The following is a 25,821-nucleotide window of genomic DNA, read 5'->3' as shown; positions in this document are numbered from 1 at the left end:
AAGGAATTTCAAAGGCACATGTAGCCAGAGGAGCATTCGGTTCCTCCCCTTTCTCCTTCTCCTCCTCTGACCCCTCTCACTCCAATGAGCAAAGTCTTTGAAATAGGGTGTGTGGGTGAAGGATAGGCCTTTGTACCAAGCAAAGGGGTTAATGGTAAACCCTGCATTGTGGGCAAGGGCTCTTCTTTGGGCTGCCTCTCTTCTGTCAAGATGCCCTGGTTCTTTCAGGAGCTACTCAGGCCTAGGAAAGCCTGTGTGTGGTTTTATAGCCTAGCTTTGCTCTTGAAGTTAAGAAGTAAGCCTGCTTTCCCATTCCTTAATGATTTGTTTATTGTACTCACTTTTCATTCATACTGGTTTGTAAGTGGATGTCGCTCTGGGAGGAAAAGAGACCATTTTTTCTATTTTGGTTGTAGGTCAGAGGCTGCCCCCCAGTCTAGGCATTCAGATTTGGGGTTAATGTGCCAACTGACAAGTGATCTGTATGCTTTAATTTTCTCAGTATCTGCCAGGAGAGTTGTCTAAAGAAATGATAGAAAATGAGCATTCGGGCATCCTGGCTCCTCAACAAGCATTAATCTTCCGATTCTTACACAATATACAACATTGCAACAAGAAGCACTTCTGAGAAATTTCTAATTCCCTGAAGGGTCTTCCTGTAATGCTTGTGCAAAGGTTTTTTTTTCCAGATGCCTAAATGCTGCTACGTTCAATTTATGTAGTCTACTGAAATAAAATTCAAGCCATAATCAACAGTGACACTGTGTGAGAAAAGAGAGCGAAAGAGTTAAACAAGCACTGTCTTATTTGAAAGGTATAATATGGGAACATTTAATCATAGCTAGAATATTATCATATCAATGTGCAGATCACAGCCAAACTTTATGAAGGATGATGAATCAGGACCAGTCTAATGATCCTATAATCTGGCAGAATTCCTCCTGCAAACATCCTTCATCTTAAAGTGATGAAGGACCTTCTACAGGAATAATAACTAATGGATGTTAATCTCAATACGTCAGGAAAAAAGAAATCAATTATAATCTTTGTGCAATTAAAATAGCACAAACAGTCGATTCTGCAGCCCACAACAGGCAAAACCAATGCTGGCCTTCATCCTGGGCAGATTAGTGAGCAGGATAGGCAGTGCTTCCATTGGGAGGATTTCCTCATTTCCTCCTTCATTTGTTTACTTTCCTCCACATCTTCTTCCCAGACAGTAATAAAAAACAAAATGAAGACAAATTGTGAATATATTAAACATTTTAGGGAACTTTCTGTAGGCATCTTAATGACTGCTATAAGAATTAGAATATCCTTGCTCAGCCCTCACAACATGGGCATACATACATAAAGGACATATAGTCCTTTACACTTGAGTACTTTGAACCCATCTGAATACACTGTGCATGAAATTTCTAAAGGCAATATTATTTTAATGGAATAAAACACACTACTTAAATGAAATAGTTCAACTAAAGATTATCTGTAAAATATGGTGCTTGGTATATTTATACAAAACTCTACAATTACATCAAACAGTCTAAATGTGGACTTTGAATGGAAAGCTTAAAAATGTGAGTCTTGATTCTGTTCTTCTTAAAGGGAAATATTTTAACAGAGGAAATTCATACAGGTCTTGAAGTTGAGATTTAAAATGTTTCTTATGATCATGTATTTTTCTAAACAAATGCAGATAGTTAAGAGAGAGAAAGTGAGAGGAAAGGGAGACTTAGGAGTGAAAACTAGTTTATCTGATGGCCTTTCCATGACTAACACTTTTTTGACTTCATACACACATACATATCAGAGACAGTTTGGCACAGACGAGGCATACACCTGCAAGAATATTTCAGTAGTGAAAATAGGGTGAATATAATAAGCAGTTTAGCAAGTACTAAATATATTAGGTACCTACCCTTTGGATATGTTAATAGGAACTGCCTTTATATGAAAAGGTGGCATGGCATTTTTTTAACTGAATATGAGAATGAGTTTAGAAAAGTTAATAGATTAACCCAGCACAAAGCTAGTTCATCTGGAAGGAAAGGTCAGATTTGAACCCAGAAATGTGTGCCTTGAAAGTTGGTATTCTTACTCTTTGTATGAATGTTAGCAAAATTTTAAATCTTTACAAAAAAATAGAGAAAATCTCACAGATGAACTCCAATACACTCACCACTCAGTTTCAAAAGGTATCAAGATTTTTGCTTCATTTGTTTTATCTATTTTTTGTTTTTTGTTTTTACTTTTTTTACAAGCAAAGAGTAGCTTCATAAAGAAAAATGCATTCTCAAGGAAGGGGTATGGCAAGCTCCAGAGATGAACAACTATTTTCATTTTTGTTTATTCTTTCTGCTGAAGTATTATAAAACTCATTCCAGGTATCTAAAGCTAACTTATATTCACTTATAATATTATCAAGCCAATTTCATGGGCAAATTACATCTGTATGCATCTTCAGAAAAAATATGGACATGTTTTACATAAAAATAAGTCATTTTTACTGCCCTTGTACTGTTCACCATGTAAGAACTTATTCACTATGTAAGAATTTGTTCACCATGTAAGAACTTGTTTGTTATGCTTCAGAAGATTGGAGACTGATGAGAATTAGGCTTGGGGTGGATTAATGATTGTGCATTGAGTCCCCTATACAGAATTTTATTGTTGTTAACAACCATTTGATCAATAAATATGAGAAATGCCAAAAAAAAAGTTATTTTTACACTCAAAACAAAATTGACAATAATTTTTTATATCATCAACTATCAAGTCCATAATCAGATTTCCTTGATAGCTTCAGAAATATATATATATATATATATATTTTAGTTGGTTCAAGTCAAGATCCAATCCACACATTGCATTTGGTTGCTTTATCTCTTAAGTTTATTTCATACAGAACAGCCCTCTCCCTTTTTCTTTCATGCCATTGACTTGTTAGAGAAACCACATCAGTTGTCCTATAAAATAGCCAACCTCCTGGATTTGTATGTTAGATTCCTGTTGGTGCCTTTTAAGTTGTTCCTCTATTCTTTCATAATCCAGGTAAATTTTGATTTGTTAGTAGTTCAACTATTTAGACAAAAATACTTCATTGGTGGCTCTGTGTGCTACACATTGCTTTGAGTCAGCTCCGTGAGCCTAGAAGAAAGGGTATCTGATTCTAAAATGATGTTCTTTCCAACACAACACATTACCCCCTTTTACACTAGTCTATGAGCTTTATCTCTAGGGACAGCTGTTAACACAAAAGGTCAATCGAAGTCTAAGATGTTCAATGGACAGATTTTTCTGAGGGGGAGAGGGAATAGTTATAAACCTTTGGTATATGGAAGCTTGTGCTAAACTATATATTCTATCCCTCCATCAAAGAGTCCACTCAAAAATAATCTGACAGCCCGTTGCCACAGAACCTTGGCAGACAGCCTGAGTGACCAAGTCCCGGGGGAGCCTTTGGCAGACTGATGAGAGTAGATACTGCTCAGCAGGGAGACATCAAGGGGTCTGACACATGCACCCTTGAAGCTGCAGTACAGAATTCCCATTTCCTTCTCAGGAAGCACTTGCCTCATTCACACTGTGAGTAGAAGGAATAAGATAAAAAGAAATGAAGCATAGAGAATAAGGCAGAAGGAGCTCTGCTCATCAGTATAGCCCCACTAGCATGTGTATCTGTGCTCACGCACACACACACACACACACACACACACACACACACGAGTTTTTGTCATCCAACAAAAAGACAGGATGACTCAGGACAGAGTTTGAAGTATTTACACTGGAGTTTATTATCAAACCAAATGAGGTGTCTCACTTGGATGAATAAAAAGGAAGCAGAAGGAGGCTGTTTAGAAAAGTTTTCATAAAACTGAGAGATTTAGAGACAAAAGGGCTTAAGGTTCATCCTTTGGCTCTTTATTCTGATTGCTAACTTATTCTGCATGAAGATGTCCCACTCCTATCTCAGTACAAGCATCCAAGAATCAAGACACAGTTTGTCACAGTTTGAGTTAAAATGCATTTAGTGGTTCAGAAATATGTGACACCACAGCCTTGGAGAAACCTTTACAAGAAGGAAACCCTTGCTCTTGGTACCCCTCCTGTGTCTTGGCACACCTTTATCAAAATATTTGTTGTCTGCTTTGGTCTCACACATAACATTGATTTAAGTTAGGTAAGTGCATTGCTAAGTGGGCTAAGCCAGTCATTGCAATCAATGTTTATTGTTGTTATTATTACTAATTTTTTACACCTGTTCTTGAGCAGACTCTTTTAGTAAGCTGATTAAGTAGTAACAGAGAAGTAAAAAGCACAACATACTAGTTTGCTAGGGCTGCTTTAACAAAGTACCACGAACTGAGTAGCTTCAACAACACATATTTATTTTCCCAGAGTCATATAGGCTAGAAATCTGAGATCAAGGAATTAGCAGGGCTGGTTCTGTGAGCGGACTGTGAGGTGGAACCTACCTTCCAGGGCTTTGTTGGACATCTCTTGCATTCCTTGCATCCTTATCTCTGCCTTCATCTTCACATGATATTCCCCTGTGTGTGTGTGTCTGGGTCTAATTTCCCCTTTTCAAAGTAGATCAGTCATATTGGAATGTGGACCACCGAACTCCAGAGTCACCTTAACTAATTACATCTGCCATGATCCTATGTCCAAATAAGGTCACAATCTGAGGTACTGGGGATTAGAACTACGATGTATGAATTTTGGGTGGACACATTTCAACCCATAACACACACTAGATCAGTCATATTTAAATGATAAGCTACGTGGGTTTTTCAACCTTTGCACTATTGACATTTTGGACCTGTTGAGTCTTGGTTGGGCTGACAGGTAAGGACTCTCCTGTGATTTGTAGGGTATCTTTAGCAAAGTCCCTGACCTCTGCCTCCTAGATGCCTGTAGCACCTCCATCCCCAGTCATAACAATCAGAAAGCCTTTGTACCAAATGTTCCCTGTGGGCAAAATGGTCCCATTTAAGAAGCACAGAAACCTGAAAATTATCATAACAACAGAAACAAGTTAACCCTTGCTCTTCCCTTCAGCAATAGCAATAAGACTTAACTTATTTTTTCAAAGTGGTATATTTTCTATTTTTTTAAAAATTAAGTGATTATTTTTATATCTAGATACAAAGATATTTTGATGTGAAACACATTTCTCTATTGTCTAATGCTGTACTATCTGCATTTTAATTTTGAACTTTTATGAAAATGAATTGGAAATGAAGTCAAGTCCAATGGAAGGTACTATGTTAACAAGGAAAAATAAACAGCATGTGCTTCTCCTTGTATAAACTATCATGATTTAAAATACAGAGTGTGTGTGTGTGTGTGATTTTCTTTAATCTGCGTATGTCAGGTTATACTCAGATGGGCCTGCCAAAGCATTGAGTGAAGTTTTGTTCTTATAGTCAAGTGAGTCAAGAAAGTTGGAATCATACATGCATTTGGGTGCTATAACTCTGTTTTGGCAGAATTATTTTATTTTTAAGCATATAGACAGCCATCAGAGAAAGAAGCAATAAAATCAGTTGTGTTAAAGCAGCTCAATATAATCCTCTGAAAATTGGAAATTTAATTGGAGAACTGCTGAATGCATATGACTAAAACTATACATTACAAGACAGGTCTAAATAAATTCCATTGATGTGAAAGAAAAAAATCCCTGTTCTTTGTGCTTTTGCTTTTGAAGCCTTTTTAAGGGTATCTCTTAGTAAATTTTGATGACATGTGTATGATATTCCTTGCTTGTCTTGAAAAGGTGCAAAGAAAGAAGAAATATAGATGTTATTTTGCCAAATATTCTCAATATTCCTTTCTCAGATGAATCTCTGACAAGGAACTTAATGCGTTTAGATTTGCTGAGCAAATCTTTTAACTCTTTAGGCTTCTTTTCTGTAAAATAGGCCTGACGTCCTCTAAACTGGCAAAATTAACCATGCACATTTAATGAGATAGCAGTTTTAAAAAGTGCTTGGTAGACTTGTGTTTGTCCTAGAAATGATCAAAATAGCCGTGAAAGAACCAAAAGTTTAGTAACAGGTGTTAGAACAATATTCCTTTTTGGAGCATAGGCCCAGAACAGTGCCCAATGGACTGTACTTGTCTATAGCTGTGTTTTGTTGAACCACTTTCCTTTTTATTTTCTTTGATATAAATTCATTACAAGCAATACAATCACATTTCATTGAGAAATTTGAGATTGATGCCTTTCTTGAGGAATCCGTCTTTCTGGGCTCCCTGACACTGCATTCTTGATATGGCAACTGTAAGCAGAACTCCACAGCTGTAGACCCTTTGGCTATATTCTTGTGGAAACCACTGGCCCCACCACTGCTCGTTTTCTCCACTGAGGCCCAAGGCCAGACACTGTTTAAGTTTGGGCTTGCTTATTTGAACTTAGCCTAATCCTATCAGCTTTATCACCCTATAGGTAGGTATCATTTGTGTTTACCATCTTAACATAAAACTTGAATCTACAGAAACCAACAAAGTTTAAAGAAGCAGGTGTCACACTTCTGTAAGGAATAGAGGAGGGGGATGGTGGGGAAAGAAGGCAACTTCATGAAGGCCAAGAGCCTAAACCCACAAGGTTTGGTGCATTCATAGTTTGGCAAGTTATTGCTACTAACTGCTTAACACTGTTAGAAACAAACTAGGGCTCTGATCTAAACTGCTGTCTTAAATAGTCTACAAATCGTTTCTTACCTAATTTTTTTGCTAGCTATATGATCTTGGAATTATTTAATCTGTCCAAATCTCACTTTCTACTTCTATAAAATGGAAAAAAGTAATTGTTTATTTTATAAGCTTAAACATTTAAAAATTTACTACGCTTTAACTGCTTAAAATTATTTTTGCCATAGTAAGCATTCAATAATGTTATCTATTATTCTTACTACAATTATTTTGAAAACCCAGTCACTCATTCTCTAAATAATCATCATGTCAATATCTTATATTCTCAAATGACTCAAGCAACTTTGTAATGAACTTTAGTTGTGTGTATGTAGGACAACCAGACTCCAAAAAAGAGACATTAAGTATTAGAGCAACTATTAAATATCAATGTAATTAATAGAATATAATCAATAAGCATAATTCATTATAACTAACATAAATATAAGATACAAACACATCTATATACTATGAATATAATTAACACAAATAGTTTAATATTAAATACAGAACAAGAATACACAATAGACAACATTAAATATTAGAGCAATGATTCTTGCCCTGGGTGATTTTGCCTCTCATAGGACAGTTGGTGATATATACAGGACATTTTTGATTGTCAAGATGGGTGTGCACTATTGTCATCTAGTGGATAGAAGCCAAGGATGCTGCTAAATATCCCTTGGTATACAGGACAGCTACCAACAAGAAAAAAAAAAATCTGGTCCAAAATAGCAATAGTGTGGGGTTTGTGAAACCCTGCACCAGAATATTTACTAACATAAACTAAAGAATTACTGTTGTGAAGATAGGAAAAAAGATAATCAGAAAAGGAGGATATGGCCAGAGAAAGGCCGAATGGGTCACAGAATGGTTTCTATTTGCTCCAGATACTACTCCTCAAAAGTGGCTTCATTGTAAATGAATGAGGTGCTTTTCTCTGGGTTATGAAAGTTTGACTTTCAACTGAAAGCTTTTAGGATCAAGATACATCTATCATCTTAATGCTCAGGTCTAAGCGGTTGAAACCCAAATAAATGAATTCTGCCAGTGGATCACTAGCCATGTGTGTGAGTCTGTTCCTAAATTTAATACATGTAATGTCATAGCTTGAAACTACTTGCCATACTTTTTCTCTGGGATGGATAATACACCAAACTTTTAAAGGTCCCTAGACATCTATAAAAGTAGCTTGTGTATTGGACTGTCATCTGTTAGCATTAACTATTTACATAAAGACTAAATGGGTTATCAAATTTGCCATCTGAGCCCCTGAATAAAGACTTCCTTTTTCTTTTTTTCACTCTTGGTCTCACCTTGTCAAATTAGGAACTATGAGCAGTGGATGGTTTTCATGACTGTGGAAACATCTATGAAACCAACCATCCATTTCTCTCCAGTATGCTGTTTTTAGGAAATGTAATTGTTTCTTGGGTCTTATAATGCTTTCATTTCCATTTTTCCTGAAAGACCTGCAATAAGTTATATGCAACTTTAAAAAATGGGTTCTATTTATAGATGGGAGGTAGAATATGTTAGGAGACATCCTTAACCTTCAACCATACGAGGGATCAACAAAAGAAAAGCAACAGCACTCACAGCCTGGGGAAAGGAACACCAAAGTATAGAAGTTTACATTTCCTTTTTCACAAAGGAGAAAATCGCACTCTTAAAATTGATCACTTATGGCCATATTACTCGTCTAGAAAGTTGCAAAGTTTCCACCTTACCTCATATATTTTTTACTGCACTGGTGGAAGAAGCCACATGCTATCATGTTTTATAATGATACTGTGTTCAGAATCTACACTATAGAATTTTTTCTAACATTTTATAAGCATTGCATTTACCTCTCTATAATAGGGAATTGTGGGTGTGTGTGTATGCATGCACATGTGTAAATATCTTCATGATAGGTTTTACTAATTTTCTATTTTTATTATTTTCTTACAACACCAAGAATGCTGACACAGAAATTCAAAATAAACATGAAAAATGTGCTTGATGAAAAAAGCTTAGCCACATCGATTTTCTTCAGGGCATATACAATAGAATGGCTTTCCATTTGAATCCACAAATACAATAAGGTTTCAGGCCCTATTCAGTAATTTTTAAAAGAAACTAGGAATCTCTGGATAGAAGGTAAAGAAAAAGAAAAGAAATAAAATCAAATGATGATAAAAGGATATTTTACTATGTAGTTTACAAGAAACAGCTGTGTGTCAAGAGAGATAAAGAAGAGAGTTCTTGATAAGTCCAACATCACTGGTTCAAAGAAACTGTTAAGCAGAAGACAAAATGCAAATTTGTCACCAAGACGGAATGCAGATACAACAGAAATGCTATATTTACAAGAAACGTTACTTTCATTTGTAGATACACAGCCACTCTTCTTCCTACATTTTCATGACTGATCACTGTAAATGCTTTTTGTTCAAATAGGATGTTCATATTTTAAAACATAAATTAACAAAATTTAATAGTTCAATAAAACAGCAAAACAGGGATAGTGAACCAGAAAGAAAATAGAGGAATTAAGGTTCGATATGAAGTTTAGTGGGATGAAGTATTTAAAAGTCAATATGTATCAGCAGAAACCAGTGATAACGGATCTGTGGAAACGGGTAACAGAAAGACAACTACACGCATATGACTCTCAATTTTAAAATAATACACTTAAAGTTAGTTTTGTGTTTTCTGCAGATTTATCCCAGGCCTAAAATGATTGCTTACAGCTGACAGCTTGCTGGTCTCCTAGTGATTTCAATAATTATCTCTATTGAGTTAGGGTATTGATCTGTAGCAGCTAGCCATTTCAAAATTCCCCTTTTATGCTGCTAGAGGTAATAGAATTAATGAGTCTCTTTGCCAAACATAGCAGGAACATTGGGTACACAATTAGGTCACAATATGAAACTGAAAAACATAAGGGAAAATTAAATGACAATTTTGAGCTAAAATAACTTTATATATATATTTTTCTGTTTGTTAAATATAGGCATGATATTCAAACAGCCGAAAAAAATGAGATAAATTGACTAGTACATCTTCAGACTAACCTGTATTCATATTAGCACATTCAGTTCAATGTGGTAGAACATTCAGTTCAAATATAAGTGATTTTGAGCTAGAAATGTACTTAGTGGCTTTGTTTTTAATTCTTCACTGGTAGCTCTTGTATGGTGAGGTTCAGAGTTCCAACTCTGAGTTAGCATGTGTGCAGTAGAATTTGGCTTTTGTCTGTTTCCTAGCTTTGCCTTAGTTTCCTTGTCTGTAGAATGGGGTAAGATAGTGCTTATTACTTCAGGGGGTTCTTCTGAGGAGGCAGTATGAGGGCAACACAGGGAAGGCAGACCTTGGGAAAGGATGCCTACATACATTCTAGTTCCCCTCCAAATGGGCATGTGGTTAGAAACCCCAAGAAATGGTCTCCAGTGAGCCCTTAAAGAAATGGTTGAAAAATATATTGCACATTGCTCAAGATTGCAAAGGAATAAAATGTGGATGTGTACAATCACTGATTTTAAAACATTTTCTAGGGGCATCTACTTTTACTTTGCAAATAATTAGGCAATCCAGGGGATACAGACTACTTGATAGGATGATCAGTGAGGGGGATGCTAGACAAATATTTTTCACATACATAAAATAAATTTGTATGTATTTGCTTCACTGGTTTGGTTTCTTTATAGGAAAGACTTTATCAAAGCTATTTAATAATAAAACAACTAAAAACTATGTGGGACAGTTGGAATAAACATGGCTAAACAGTTAATGTGGATACTATTCAGGGAAAAATTTTAAAAACTAGATATTTCTCATTAATTTTCCATTTGTAATAAGGATAGGTATTATCACAACCTGTGCCTTATGTGCACTCATTTATAATTAGTTTACACTTAGTAGAAAGAATCATGGTTTGTAAAAGTAGAGAGGTTACCACTGGCTGACCACTGTTCTTACAAGTAGAAACCATCAGACTGTTATTTCTTTAGTTTGAGTAATTGCTGTTTTTAAAAGTAAAGCAGGCATCAGTGACTGGAAAAATTGCAAAATCAGTGACTGGAAAAAATTCATTTTTGACCAATTTATCATTTCAACAAGTTTGTTTCTGACTTATTCTTCAGCAACCTTTTCCCCCCAAACAATGTATTTGCAACCAGATCGCCTCCTTTCCCCACAGGAGGAAGGAGCAGCTGCAGTTATTCTTGCTCTGATGGCAAAGCTGGGCGGAGAGCAAGCACCCTGAAATAGCTGGTTCCCCCAAAGCACCAGGGCCGGCCGTGAAGGATGCTGACTTCGCTGGCTTAGGACTTCCACAAACACAGGAAACAAAGCGTGCAGCGCAGAGGGGATGGCCCTGCGGTAGCTGCCTCCTGCTCTGCTCCTGCATCACGACCTCCCTGGCCTGGGGGATGTCAGAAGAAGCAACGTAAAATGATCCGGCATTTAAACTGCTCCCTTTTCTTTTGCTTGTGGCTGGTTCTAAGGGCCTCGGGGAGGAACACGACCAACTGCTGACAGAATTCAGCTGCGCTCTTTCCTGGGCACACATCTTGATATTTGTAAAATCAACTTAAGAATAATCATGCAGCATATGGAAAGATAAGATAGTCTAAAGAAAGGAAAACCAGCCACAGCATTTATGAAGACGTCCTCCTGTGAAATTAACTTGCTTTAAGAAATGAGTTTTTGGAAAAAATGTCTGAAGTTTATATTTTCCACTAGATTCAAAAGTATAGCACCTGTATACATGAACTGGTAGCAGTGAAATGATCATAATCTGAGATCAAGGACAACTACAAGAATAAAACTAACAAATTTAAAATACAATTTAGGCAATAAAAAGTAGATGGGCTGGCTATAACAGAAAATGGAATAAATGACTTAAAGACTCAGGATTAATGGAAAAGTAAAAAAGATCGGGGGAACATAAAAAATATGAAAAGATTGTCATTGATAATTACATGTAAAATAAGAGTACAGTAGATTTTGAAAAAGTCATTCACTGAGTAAATATTTAAGATTTCACATTACTGTGGGCCAGGTAAAACTGTATATACCTGTGTATATACTGGCTAAGTTTTTGAATCCTAATTAAAAACAAAAAAAATCAGATTCTCCTCCTCCAAAGAATTGTTTCTTTTTTGGAGAAAAATTACATTTTTAATCTAATTTTGCTATACACTTTAAATAACTAAAGACAAGGTCCAATATTTACAAAGTTTTGGAAGATAATTATTATAGTACAAGAACTGTTTATACAGACTGTAGTTCATCTGGTACCGAGTTTGGTAAAACTACTGCCCACGTGCCAAATCTTGCCCACCACATGTTTTATTAAATAAAGATTTTTTTGAAACATAGCCACATCCATTTGTTTACATGTTACATATGGCTGCTTTCAGATACAATAATGGAGTAATTGCAACAGAGACCATATGGTCTGCCAAGTCTTACTATCTATTTTTTTACAGAAAATCTTTGCTGATCCCTGATACAGAATTTGCTAACTACTGATCAAAAGGATACAGAAAGAGTACCATACATTTATGCTTCCTATAAAGATATTATATAAAATAAATTTGGGGAAAATCCTATAAAATATGGAGTAAAGTGTAGAGAACTGTAATGTCATGAAACCTATGTATATATAAAAATTTGTGGAACAGAGCAGGCTAACAGTATAATATGTACTTACTATTGAAAGCAATTGGGATAATGTGTCTGGAAACACTTTGAAAACTGGAACAAGCTAAACAAATTAATTGGATTATCATTAGCCACAAGAAGACCATTAATTAGAGGAATAACTAGCTCACTGTATAGTAACATGCAATTTAGTTGTTAAATCATAGTGCAGCAGTGGTTAATTTTACCTTTCCTTACTATGAATAACATGAATTTTAGTCTGGCTGTTTTGATTTCAAGGAATTGGGAACCACCCAAGTAGCCTGGTGGTTCTCAACCTGGTTGCACATTAAAGCCGCTGAGGGAGCTTTCAAACAAAATACAAGTGCCCTTCCCACACCCTGGACCCAATAAATCAGGACCTCTTGATAAATTTTGAAAGTGCCCCAGATGCTTCTAGGGTTCAGCCAGGTTCAAGAAGTACGAGCTATTCAATAAATAAATAAATAAAAGGCACCTAGATTTTGGGTGGATATGGAAGGGGAAGGTTGAATTTCATGGACAGCTAAGAAGAAGATTCCTACTAGCCCAGTGATTTATGAACCCTGAAGCTGAGAAAGTTTCTGCAAGGGTATATGCACATTCATGTGACTCAGTCACATTTTCTGTGTTCGCTTTTCCATAGCCTGCTACCAACGGGCTTTGGCAGTTTCTGTTCCTCTATAAGTTTTGGACATTGGTTTGGATTTTTCAGAGGCCTCTGGCATCAATTCCTCCTTACAGCCACATTCCACTGTCACGTCTTTATTTTCCCATCCCTAATTGCTTCCATTTTCTAACTCAAACTAACCAATAAAGAATCTCAAGGAAAGATAGTCTGTTTGAATCTGTTCATATTCCATAGCGGATTGTATGCAATAGATCAGAGGTCATTTGGTACTGGACATTCTTTAATTGTCTTTGATCATGTAACGAGTATTTCTGGCTGAAGGGGCATAAATGAAAGCCAGCAGGCACATGAAAGATGCTCAACATCACTAATCATCAAGATGAAAACCAAAACTGCAGCAAGATGCCACCTCATCTATGTTAGAATGGCTGCCAGCAAACAGACAAGACATGACAAGGGTTGACAAGAATGCTGAGGGAAGGGAACCCTGATGCACTGTTGGTGGGAATGCACATTGGAGCAGCCACTATGAAACAGTGCAAGGTTCCTCAGAAAAATTAAAAATAAACCTACTGGGTGATCCAGCAATTTCACTTCTGGGTATATATCCAAAGGAAATGAAAACACTACCTCAAAAAGATATGTGTACCTCCATGTTCACTGCAGCATTATTTACAATAGCCAAGAAATGGAAGCAATCTAAAGTGCTCATTGATGGATGAATGGATAAAGAAGAAGTGAGATAGATATCATTAGCCACAAGAAGACCATTAATTAGAGGAATAACAAGTTCACAGTATAGTAACATGCAATATATATATATATGTATATATATTGGATATATAATGGAATATTATTCAGCTGTAGTAAAGAAGGAAACCTTGCTAATTGCAAACATGGATGGACCTTGAGGGCATTATGCTATGTGAAATAAGTCAGACAAAGAAAGACAAATACCATTGATTTCAGTTATCTATAGACTCTAGTAAACCACAACAAACCACAAAACAAACTCATAGATAAGGAGAACTGATTGGTGATTACCAGGGGCAGAGATTGAGGGTAGGCAAAATGGAGGGGAGGGAGTCAAGAGCTATAAACTTTCAGTTATAAAACAAGTCCTGTGAATGTAATGTGCAGATGGTGAATATTTAATAATACTGTATTATGTATTTGAAAGTTGTGAAGAGAATAGATCTTAAAACTTCTCATCACAAGAAAAAATATTTTAGAACCACGTGTGGTGATGGATGTTAACTAGACTTATGGTGATAGTTTTACAAAGTACACAAATTCTGAATCATTATATTGTACACCTGATACCAATATTATGCTATATGTCAATTATATCTCAATTAAAAAAAAAGTGGTAGGGCTAGGGTGAGGCCAGTTAATGTCAGCTATAGTTAGTGACCACCAAGGCCAGGTCTATGGTAAGTCAACTTTCCTTAGGGTAAAATGAGGAAAAGCAGGCCCCTTATATGGCCAGTGTATGAACTTTAGTATCCGAGGTAGCCACAGTCTTTCTCGTCTCTTTTTCTTTCCCTCATCTGCCTTTCCTTATCTCTCCTGTTTCCTTCCTCCTTTACTATTTTCTTTTCCCTATTTTATCTCTTCTTCCATTTATTCTTTTTTTCTCTCTAAACAAAATAAAATACTTCATAACCACCTTTATATTTCTATGGCATTTCAAGTGCAGTTGGGATACTTAGTTTTCTGGAATAAAACACATTAATATAAGAAAAAAACTAAAATAGTTTAAAATATACCAGCCTCTAATTAAAATCAGTGTAAAATGTCTACAAAAAAGATTTTCCTTTTCCTCTTCTTTCTTTTTTTTGACTCTCCACTTTAGGTATATGACCCAACAATCTCATTTAGGTAACTATTTGAAATAGAATTCTTGTATCAGTTCAATATAGGTAAATTGCACAGTTAGTTCCTTTGAATCTTAAGGTGGTAAGTCCTGATTTTTACTACTTGATTTATTTTTCACTGAATGCCTATACATATATTTAGGGATGAGAATTTCCTGATTCAGTGAATATTGTAACAACTATTTTCTAAGCAACTTTTATAAATTTTTTCATTATACAGGCCGTGAAAAAGTTGTCATTTTGAAAACAAAAGTCCTTTTCTTCTCCTACTAAACTTTGTCAGACATTCTTTTTTTATCTGCTAAACTTGGCAATGGTTTTCTTAACCTGCAGCTATATTTATTCTTTTATACATGGTTATTTCACATATTTGAATCAAGGGAACTAGATTATCATCCTAAAACAATGTACTTCAAAATAAATATACTGTGTTTGCCTCCATTTTTTCACTTCCTGACAAATATCTTGGGATTTGGAAGGCCATTTGTCTTTTAGTAATAAACCATTATCTTGTCACAGTGGATAATTCCTTCTGTAGAGTTGTCTAAATATTCTGAAGTCTTTTTTCTTTACTTTTTTTTTTTTTTTCATTTGGGTAGCTTCAGCACTTAGATATTAAAATGAAATAGACAGAAACTAAACATAACGGCTCATGTTCTGGCCTAGAATCAACACAAACTCTGCAAGTGAGGTGCCAGCTCCTCCTCAACCATCATTTGGAACACATTCCATCTGCCTGACATAATTTGTTTAGAACCAAGTTACCGGCAAGAGACTCAATAATTTTGTTTCCTTTTCAAATGAGTTACACACGATTTCTTAAATCTGAGCAATACTCTTCTTTTATGGGCCTCGTCCATACCAAGTGTTAAACCCACACAAGGTGGCTGGCAGTGAGCAGTTATAAAGGACAAGACGTCTTTGCCCAGTGATCTGTACTTGTACCCTTTTGGGAGGAGCAAAATATAAAGTGAAAGATACTTTGCCCACACCGTAAAGTCACTTTTTATGTGAAACGTACCTTTTTCTACCTAACGTAATTCTATTATGCCCCAAATTGTATCTTCAATTCCTGTCCCAAACCCCAGACTTGGTTGTCTCCAAATGGTTGTCAAACAGGCATCTCAAGGAATAATACAGTCAAAACACCCTCTGTTTTGTTTGTTTTGTTTTGTTTTTGAGAGGCAAGGTGAAATAACCATCAAGAACAGAGGTCACAAACTATGGCCCATAGGCCCAATTTGGCCCTCAGTCTCTGTATAGCCCTTGAACTAAGAGTGTTTTCTGTATATGAACATTTGCAGTCTATCTGATGTAGGGAACATTGTATTCAGTTAATCATTTGGCTATATGACCTAAAGCCAGTTAGGCAATCTCTCTATGCCTTAATTTCCTAATAACATGTATGCCTAGAATAAAAGCCTTTAAGGCATATGTCTAGATGTTAGTTATAGTTTTGGGTGGAAAACTTACTGATGACTTTTTCTATTCCCCATGTGATTTTTTTGGGTGGGAGGGGCATTTCAAAAGTTTCTGTGATAAATATATAATTATTTCCTAATATAAAGATGCTATGGAAATTATTGATTAGTAAGTGGAAAGATTTTAGTTAAATGTCCTTGGAGAATATGCACTAATATCTTTGGGAAAAGCAAATGTCCTTGGAGAAAATACACTAATATCTTTGGGAAAAGCAATTTAGGTAAACACATTTTTAGAATTTTAAAAATGTTACTTTAAGGAAACTTAGCTATACATTTCCTTATTTGTAACTACAATGATTCAAATTTGGGGGGAAAACTAAACATGAAATTACAGGATTCTACTAGATAATTTAACAACTGTTTTAAATTCATGGTAAAATATAGATAGTCCAATATTAAGAAAGGGAGTATCTATATATGGTCTGCACACTATTAATTTTAAATAGATCTGGAGTTTGTTTGTGGTCTACAATTGGCTTCTGCCATTTGACAGCTCTTACCTTGAGTGGTTGTAATTTATCTAAGATGCAGTTTACTTTGTTATTTTCCAAAATGAGGGAAAATACAGTATTTTCTAAATAGGGGCATTCTGAGGCCAAAGTGGGATAATTCATGGAAAGATTTTAGCATAATGCCTGGCACAGAAATATTTAATTACCACTCAACTAAATTCATATAAATTCATTCACTCTAAATGTGAGTCTGTTTTTCAATAGAAGTTTGAGACAGGAAGAATAACAAATCATAAAGGTATATCACTAAGAAGCAAACAATAGTTTACTAGAAAATTACAAGAAGCATGTCACTTGGAGTCAAAAATAGCAACTCGAGGGCAGCTTTGCTACTTCCTTGATTTGCTACTTTGGAGCAGAATTAGATTTCTTTGAATCTTGGTTTCCTTCAATCTGTAAAATGAGTACATATTAATTGTCCTTCTTATATCACAATGTCATAGTAAGCAACAAATTAAATAATGCAATATCCTTTGGATTATAAATAGTAGTAGCAATTTTAATTATCATGATTATACTTGGCAAATCTTAAGAGTTAGTTGGTATTGCTAACATCAGTAATTCTAATATTACATCTAGGGTTTTAAAGCTGCCCTCCTCTGGTCTTTAATTTACTTCAGTCTACCAAAATCTGAAAAAAGTCAAAATCAAAATAATAAGCTCGCTGAGATGCTGAGAGCTGGCACATTATTTCTTCACTTAGTGTGATGCAGAAGCTTGCAAAGTGGGATCAGTTCTGCCTTAGGCTGGCCTACTGCATCCAACTGAGGGGTTACTTAGGACAGATCTTCCCATGCCTGCAGGAAGCATTCAGCCTGGGAGCCCACTGCGCCTGATTAACACTGCTTTGTTTGCAGCATTGCTAATTCTCTGACTGGCATAAAAGATGTTCTTACATGTACCAAATCAACTCCCAATGATGATCTTTCCATTATTCACCATTCTGAATGTCTATCACACAACTCTTACCCATTCAATTCTATGAAGCAATGATTCATTAGTGCGAACAGTCATGAGTTAATTGAACTAGCTGTCTCGCTCTCTCTTACATATATATATATATATATATATATATATATCCAAACTAGTCCCTCTGTGTTGTCATTATTACCTGATGAATACTTGGACCACAGTTGACTTTCAAAGTCATCTATATGGTACTTAATAGTTGATAGCTGTTAATGAGCCAATGAAACAAAATATTTTATGCAGGGTCCTTAAGAATGTGTAAGACAGAAATGACCTTATAAAGCATTGTATTATGAAAATAGCTAGTGTTTTGGGATATGCCTGTGAAAGATATATGAGGGGAAGAGACAGGCAAAAAGCATCCAACATATTTATCTCACTGGTCAACTCTGGCTTGAATTAAACCTCAGGGAAGACCCGCTTTTTCTTTTCCTACAGAACAATCTGTATATTTACATTGTTAGGCATACCTTCAAGTTGGTAAATTCCTGCTTGCATTATACAACAACCCCAAGACCTAAACAGGATGGAAACATCAGTATTTGCACTGTATTTTAGCTTCTAGATTACATTAATCAAAGAGCACATTGCAGGAATAAATGCAGACAAGAATTCTCCATTTAAAATGCTAAAGCCCTAAATAACTGTAGAATTTTAGTCTCTGCAGGAAAAAAATAATAAACTTAAGATTTGAGAAGAGGAACTAATACTTGCAACTTAATGCAATCAATTTAGTGCTAGTAATGAGTAACTGATCTGGTAATTATTCCAAGTTTTCCAACTTGAGAAAGCCCTATCTGGAAAATGACCTGGTTCCTCTGCCTGCTTGATACACATAGTGATTGTGGTGCTACTTTAAACATCAGGGGTAGAAGCAGGACCCAGCAGCTTAGATATTCTCTTCTTCTTCTCTCTCTCTCTCTCTCTCTCTCCCCCTCCCTCTCCCTCTTTCCACAACACAGCACAGTGTTAGATCATTCACAATGTCTATCTTGCCTCCAATAAAGTACATCTGGGGCAGGTGGCTTGTGGATCTCCAAAGCTTAATTACCCTTCAGCATTCTGTGATGTTGGCATAAGATACAATATTCCCCAGCACAGATGCAGGAAGGTCGAGGTGGGCCTTCATTGTTGTCAGTGCAAATTTTAGGTCTCAGACATTCTTCTGATAATTTTCCTTCTGTATTAGTTCCCCTTATCCTTTTTATGGTGGCATAACCTGCTTGTCATTGTTGTGTTCGCATTTTAAATCACAGCAAGATCTCCAAAGACTTGTTCTACATCTGTTGAATTCATTCTATTTAGAATAATGTAGTGCTGCCTCCTTAGCCTTGTATATCTGCTAACCATGGGGACATTATATTATATGCCTCAGTATTTCCACCATATTATATGTATAATTACTGTTCTGGGAAGAAAAAAATACAAAACAAGAAAATTGTGCCTTCTTTTTTTGGTGGTCATTGTTCTGTCAAAAGAAGATCGGTGTGCAGTCTTTTCCAAATTATACTTTCATTTCTTTAAATGACACAGTTGAACATAAAGGACAAATATTCTAATTCAAAACCAAATCAACCCACTTTATAACATCCCAAACTTTATATCATTAAAAATTATCCAGTATTTTTGTTACAATTAAATTGAGCATAGTTTGGAAACACTCCATTTCAAATACTGCCCATAATGTTAAATGCTTATTATAACAAACTAAAAACGCTGAATTTATTGCATGTATAGTCCTTCCTCTTTGTGTTTGTTCCAATTTAATCAACTCCATTCTACAGTTACTGGAAGTCTAGCATATGTCACTAAAATAAAGATTATTGATGGTCTGGATTATTTTCTCAAGGCGACTAAGGCTTTTGGGAAAATAAAATCAAAAGTAACAGAATGAGTGGGAGAAAACATTAAGGTACGTTTATGTATGTATGTGTGTGTGTAAGCATACTTACAGCCTGGCTTTTAGGGAACATTATAATGTATTCCTTGCTTTCCTTAATGTACACAAGAAATATGGAAACATAATTCAAAATAAGTACATTTGGAAAGAAAGTCAACATTTTCACCTCAAAACTGATTCAGCCTTGGTTTTAAAAAAAAAGGTTTAGGGAATTCTAATTTTATCCAGCAAGTACTCCCACCTTAGATAATATTGCATAAGCTTAAGAAAAGTGGCATAATGTGGTATGACACTATGATTATGCACTATTTAAAACAGGCCTTCAGTGGGCAACCTGATAATTGGCCCATTTGTTACAGTGTAGAGATAAAGCATTCACATTCAGCGCTGCAGAGGAAGCCAAGGAAGGGTATCTTAATAAGTTAATTTAAAAGTAGCTCTCAAAGTTGACATTTTCTCCCTCACTTAGAGTTTCAGGCAAATTGTGATGGAAGACACAGATACAGATCATTTGAAAGGCACCTGCCAAAAATAATTTCACAGAGCAGCTATCAGTCGCATCCTCAGGCCACTGAAGCATGTGCACACCTTAGAGAGAACCATCCTACGTCAAGCAACGTTACGCTTGGTCACTCAGGCCAGAAGTGTATCATTCGGCACATTTCCCCCACAAGATGAATGGCACCTTAGACTTGCTCGATACCTTTTCCTCATATTCTCTAAGGAATATATGCCCATAAAACTATCCAGCTCTTCAGGGAAAAAATTCTTTCATAGGCAAAATGAACTTCTGAATATTCTCTCTGGGCTCTGCTCTTTTGATACCTTTGTCCCCTGGACTTTTCTGATTGGCAGGTTTTAACTCCCTCTTGGGGAACCTACCTCAGATGTCACCTACATTTGAAATCTGCCCAGTCAAGGGCAACTAGTCCCTAGATAGTCTATGATATGATAAAACTTTATAATGTTGATTAATTCTGTATTTATTGCACAGTATTGAGGTTAATTCAACACATACTGATTTAACATCTATAATAATAATAATTAATAGTGGTTTATTGAAAAACTGTCATTACAGCGGATAATTTTTAAGCCTTATTTCTTTGAATTCTCATCAAAATCCTTTTAAGTATTACCACTCCCATTCAACAGGGACTTTAAGTGTTATTTGTCTACTGATAATTAGGTGGCTGACTGTTTTTCACAAAAATCTGCTGGACTTGGAGCCATAAAACTTTTCCCATCTTTTTGTTAATTTCCAGTGATGGACTGAGAAGTTACCAGAAGTTACAGAGATAAAAGTCACAGTCCTTGCCCCCAGTGAACTCACATTATAATAATGCACATTAATTATGACAAGTATATTTAAAACACAGTGTAAAAGTAATGCATGTCTCTGTTGACTTTTTAAAATCAGGTCTTACTATTATTAGTATTTCATCTTTCCCAAAAGGATGCTAAATACCTGTTTTTTGAACAAGTGAATAAATACTACTATATGCTATTAAGTAACATTTTGTAACAACATAGTCCCAGAGAACAACATTCCGGATAACATTAAATGAAACTGCACATTATGCTGGGAAAAGCCTGGGGCTTTGATTCAAGAGAAGGCACAGAGGATGTACAGTGTCATGAAGGGGAATGTAACACAGGAGCAAAACATTTTGCTTAGGTTCAGTAAATTCCTGGTCCAAAGTCAGGAGCCTCTGCTAACCTTATCATTTGATTCTCCTCCCATTTGATAACAGAATAGAGTTTATTCCTAATTTATGTCACCACTTTTATGGTTGACATAAATTTTAAGCCTCCATTTTTAGATTGGTAAAAAGAAAAACGATGCCAGCCCATTTCATGTAAATGAAATCATATGTGTGAGACACTAACCGCAGATCCAGGCACATGGTTAGTGCTTAATAAATGCCTGTTTATGTGAATTGGGATCTAATGGGTCCTTCCTTTACACTCTGACCATCTGTATACAAAGTAAATCCAGGATGGTATAAAAGAAGCTACAGCTTTTCAAAGCAGAAGAAAAATGGTGTAGTGTGGCTCTCTCTTTTGTGTCCCACAATCCTGAGAGGCAGAACAGCATGCTGTTTATGAGCTCAGATGCTGATATAGATTGTTTTTGTTTTTCAAACCCCGGCTATATCAATTACTACTCTGTAGCCTTTTGTATGTCTCAGTTCCTTCATCTACAAAACGGGGCTAATAGTAACACCGAACGTTGTATTAAAGAGAATAAAGCAAGGTAGGGGTTTAGAGCAGCTCTGGTATGCAGTAAACACCTTAAAAACAGGAGACTGATGGGCATCGTCTTTGTGGGGGCAGGTACCCATAGTCATAGATGCTTTCTTTGAAGTTCAGGTTCTCTAACTTGACTCATTTTAAAGTTCAAACTGTGACAAAAGGGTCCCTAAGGCACAGAGGAAGCACATTAATGGATGGGAACCAGGGGCTTAGTGTGAAAGTTCAGCACTTTCCCTTTATTGGGGCATCTAATGTGATTTAAGGCTATTGTGACAAAAATCGGAAGGCTGTCTTTGTCATTAAGTAGCTTGAGATGTAAACAAGTACACAAGTAAATATATATATATATATATATATATATATATATATATATATATATATAAATACTAAAATAATATGAGGCCACTGAAGATTGGTATCTTAAAAAGGGAATTAAGGAAGCTGTGACATTTAGGCTGCTCCCTGAAGACTGACAGGAGTTTACGCCAACAAGGATGGCTGACAAGGCTGTGGTGTTACGTCAGCACAAATACCTAACACTCCTGCCTGACAGGGTGAGCAGAAGCTGAATTCCAGCCCCGGGATCTGATCTGATCACAAACAGATGGGATCTGCCTGCGTTCTCCTGGGGAGAGTGCCAAACTCCAGATCCACCCAACGGCAGTGTATCAGAGGTAGGGGGTTGGAGGCAGACTGCTGGGATATCTGGGTCATCTGGTAACTATGTTTAACTTTTCCAGGACCTGCCAAACTGTTTCTGACATGGCTGTACCATTTTACATTCTCACTGAATTGGAGGGATCCAATCTTCCCACATCCTCGAAAGCACTTACTATTTTCCGTTTTTTTATTATAGCTATCCTAGTAGGTGTGCAGTGGTGTTTGTGTGTGTGTGTGTGGTTTCGATCTGGACTTCTCTAAAAACTAATGATGCTGAGCATTCTTTCCTGTGTTTATTAGCCATGTGTGTATCTTCTTTGGATAAATTCAAATCCTTTGCCCATTTTTCATATGGGTTGTTTGTCTTACTACTTTTGATATAGTCTAGATATAAGATATACAGATATACAGTCCATTATTATAATTTGACATTAATTGGACTAGAAATATGTCCTATTCTGGTTGCTTTTCACTGCCTATTGTAACACAGTATTGGGAAATAAGCAAAGTGCAGGCCAGGAGACAATTTGAATTTAACACCACTTTTTCCTAATTCTTATTTAAATCCTGGAACAAAGAAAACAATAGAGAGCATATACATCACTTATAAAATTTAGGAAAAAATTCAGAAAACCAGAGGAATTTCTAAAAGATAAAATTGCAGGTGAGGCAGGTTGGTGGAAAGGGCCAAGGGCCTCATTGTTTGTTGAGTGAATAAAGGTGTACCCATTTGGGGAAAAGAACCGTCAGATAATAAAACCTGACACTAAGATAAAACAGTAACCCATGATTAGGATCACTGGCATGAACAAAAAAGAAGGAATTTTAAAAAGTAGGCAATGGGGAAGAAGGGTAAGAGGTCATATGTTGATACAACTAACTGAAGTTTGAAAGCATTTCTTAAAAATCAGATGGAATAGTGCAGGAAAAAAAAGCCAGTGAATTAGAAGATAAGAACAAGTGTTTTCTCCAAAAGTCGGGGAAAGATAGATATTATGAGAAAGTCATAAAAAGAAGAACTAGGATGTTTAACTTTCAAAGGCATTATATATGAAATAGGAATTTCAGAAAGAATGAAGAAAACAAACTGAGGAAGCAATGATCCAATACATTATAAGAGAATTACCTGCAAGTCCAAAGATAGCCTTACTGTAGAGAGAAACTCACTTACTCAATATAGTCAAAATTAATGAAAAGATGAAGAGAACTAAAAATATAAACATATACTAATCTTGATGTGTGTCCAAAATAAGTGGAAATATTGAAAGATTTTCATTACTTTTTATTAAGTATATAAAAGAAAACAAAAATAAATGACAAATTGGAATACATAGTGTCAATCTAGGGGGAAGACAAATACATATATAAGGAGTTTTTACAAATTAATATACTTTTATTAATAAAAATATATAAGAACCAGAGGTGAAGTGTGAACAGAAATGTTTTATTTTTAAAGAAATATAGACACTGGTTTATTTGTGTAAAATTGGTTGTGGAAATAAGATCACAAATTTCAAATTTTTTTATATATGACTTCTTGTTTTCTAAAGAATTCTGTCTATAAACTGAAAAAAAAGGAAATATCTGTGAGTCAGAAACTGGGTTACTATTTTCATTTTGGTTCTTAATGCTTCAATGTTTTTTGGGTTATTTTTTAAATTGAGATATAATTCACATACCCCAAAAGTCACCCTTTTAGAGAGTAGAATCCAGGGGTTTTAATATATTCACAGTCATATAATCACCACTGTCTAATTCCAGAACATTTTGATCTCTCCACAAAGAGACCGCAAACCTATTAGCATTCATTCCTCATTCCCCTTCTCTCCCAGACACTGGTGATCACTAATCTGCTTTTTATCTCCACTGATTTACCTATTCTGGACATTTTATACAGGTGAAATCAAACAATCTGTGAACTTTGGTATCTGGCTTCTCTTACTACTGTAATGTGTTCATGGTTCATGCATTTTGTTGAATATACCAGCACTTCATTTCTTTTTATAGCTGAATGATATTGCAATGAAGGCTATCTTACATTTTGCTTTTCCATTATTCAGCTGATGGGCATTTGGGTTTTTACTTTAAGCTGTTATAAATAATACTACTATTAACATACACATATGAGTTTATGTGTGGATGCATTTAAATGTTTTTCTTGAGTGTACAGCTATGAGTGGAATTGCTGAGTTGTATGGTCCTATGTTAAATGTTTTGAGGACCTGCCAAACTGTTTTCCACAGTAGTTGTACGATTTTGCATTCCCACCAGCAATGCATGAGGGTTCCATTTCTACATATCCTAGCTGACACTTGATATTTTCTATTTTTTAAAAAAAATTATAGGCAAAGGCGGAGCCAAGATGGTGGTATGAGTAGGACAGTGGGAATCTGCTCCCAAAAACATATATATTTTTGAAAATATAACAAATACAAGTATTCCTAAAAGAGAGACCAGAAGACACAGGACAACAGCCAGACTACATCCATACCTGCTAGAACCCAGCGCCTGGTGAAAGGGGTAAGATACAAGCTGCAGCCTGGCAGGATCCGAGGCCCCTCACGCCAGCTCTCGGCGGGAGGAGAGGAGTCGGAGCAGGAAGGGAGAGGGAGCCCAGGACTGCTAAACAACCATCCCCAGCCATCCGCACCAGAGCACAGACACAGTGCATGCGTGGGGTCCTGGATACTAGGGAAATAGGACAGTAAGACCTGTGAGCGGGTCCCAAAGCCGGTGCTCCTGTGACAAAGAAAAGCGAGTGCTTTTTGAAAGTCTTACAGGGACAGGGACCTCACAGCTGGACGGAAGCATCCCGGGTCACAGTCCAGCAGCTGGAAATTCCAGGGAACTCCAGGCGCACTAACCCCCTGGGCAACAGCTCTGAGACACCTCACAGAGGTAAAGAGCCAAACAGCCCTCTGTCCATTACCCCTCCAGGGCCCCGCCAGAGCAGAGCAGCAGCCTGAGGCTAGCCACGCCCACAGCAAGGGAACATACTCCATACTGGCTGGGCAAGATACAGAGACCCAGTCTACATGCAATTGCCCAACAGAAGCTACTAGGGGTCGCAGTTGTGCCAGTAAAGAAAGGCCAGGAGCCAAGTGGAAAATCTTGGTTCTGCCAGATGACAGATGAGTCAATAGCTCATCATTGCACCTGTGAACATGAA

The sequence above is a fragment of the Manis pentadactyla genome, chromosome 2 (genome assembly GCF_030020395.1).
Source record: "Manis pentadactyla isolate mManPen7 chromosome 2, mManPen7.hap1, whole genome shotgun sequence".
In the NCBI taxonomy this organism is placed as follows: domain Eukaryota; kingdom Metazoa; phylum Chordata; class Mammalia; order Pholidota; family Manidae; genus Manis; species Manis pentadactyla.
Note: the sequence above shows the minus strand (reverse complement) of the source record.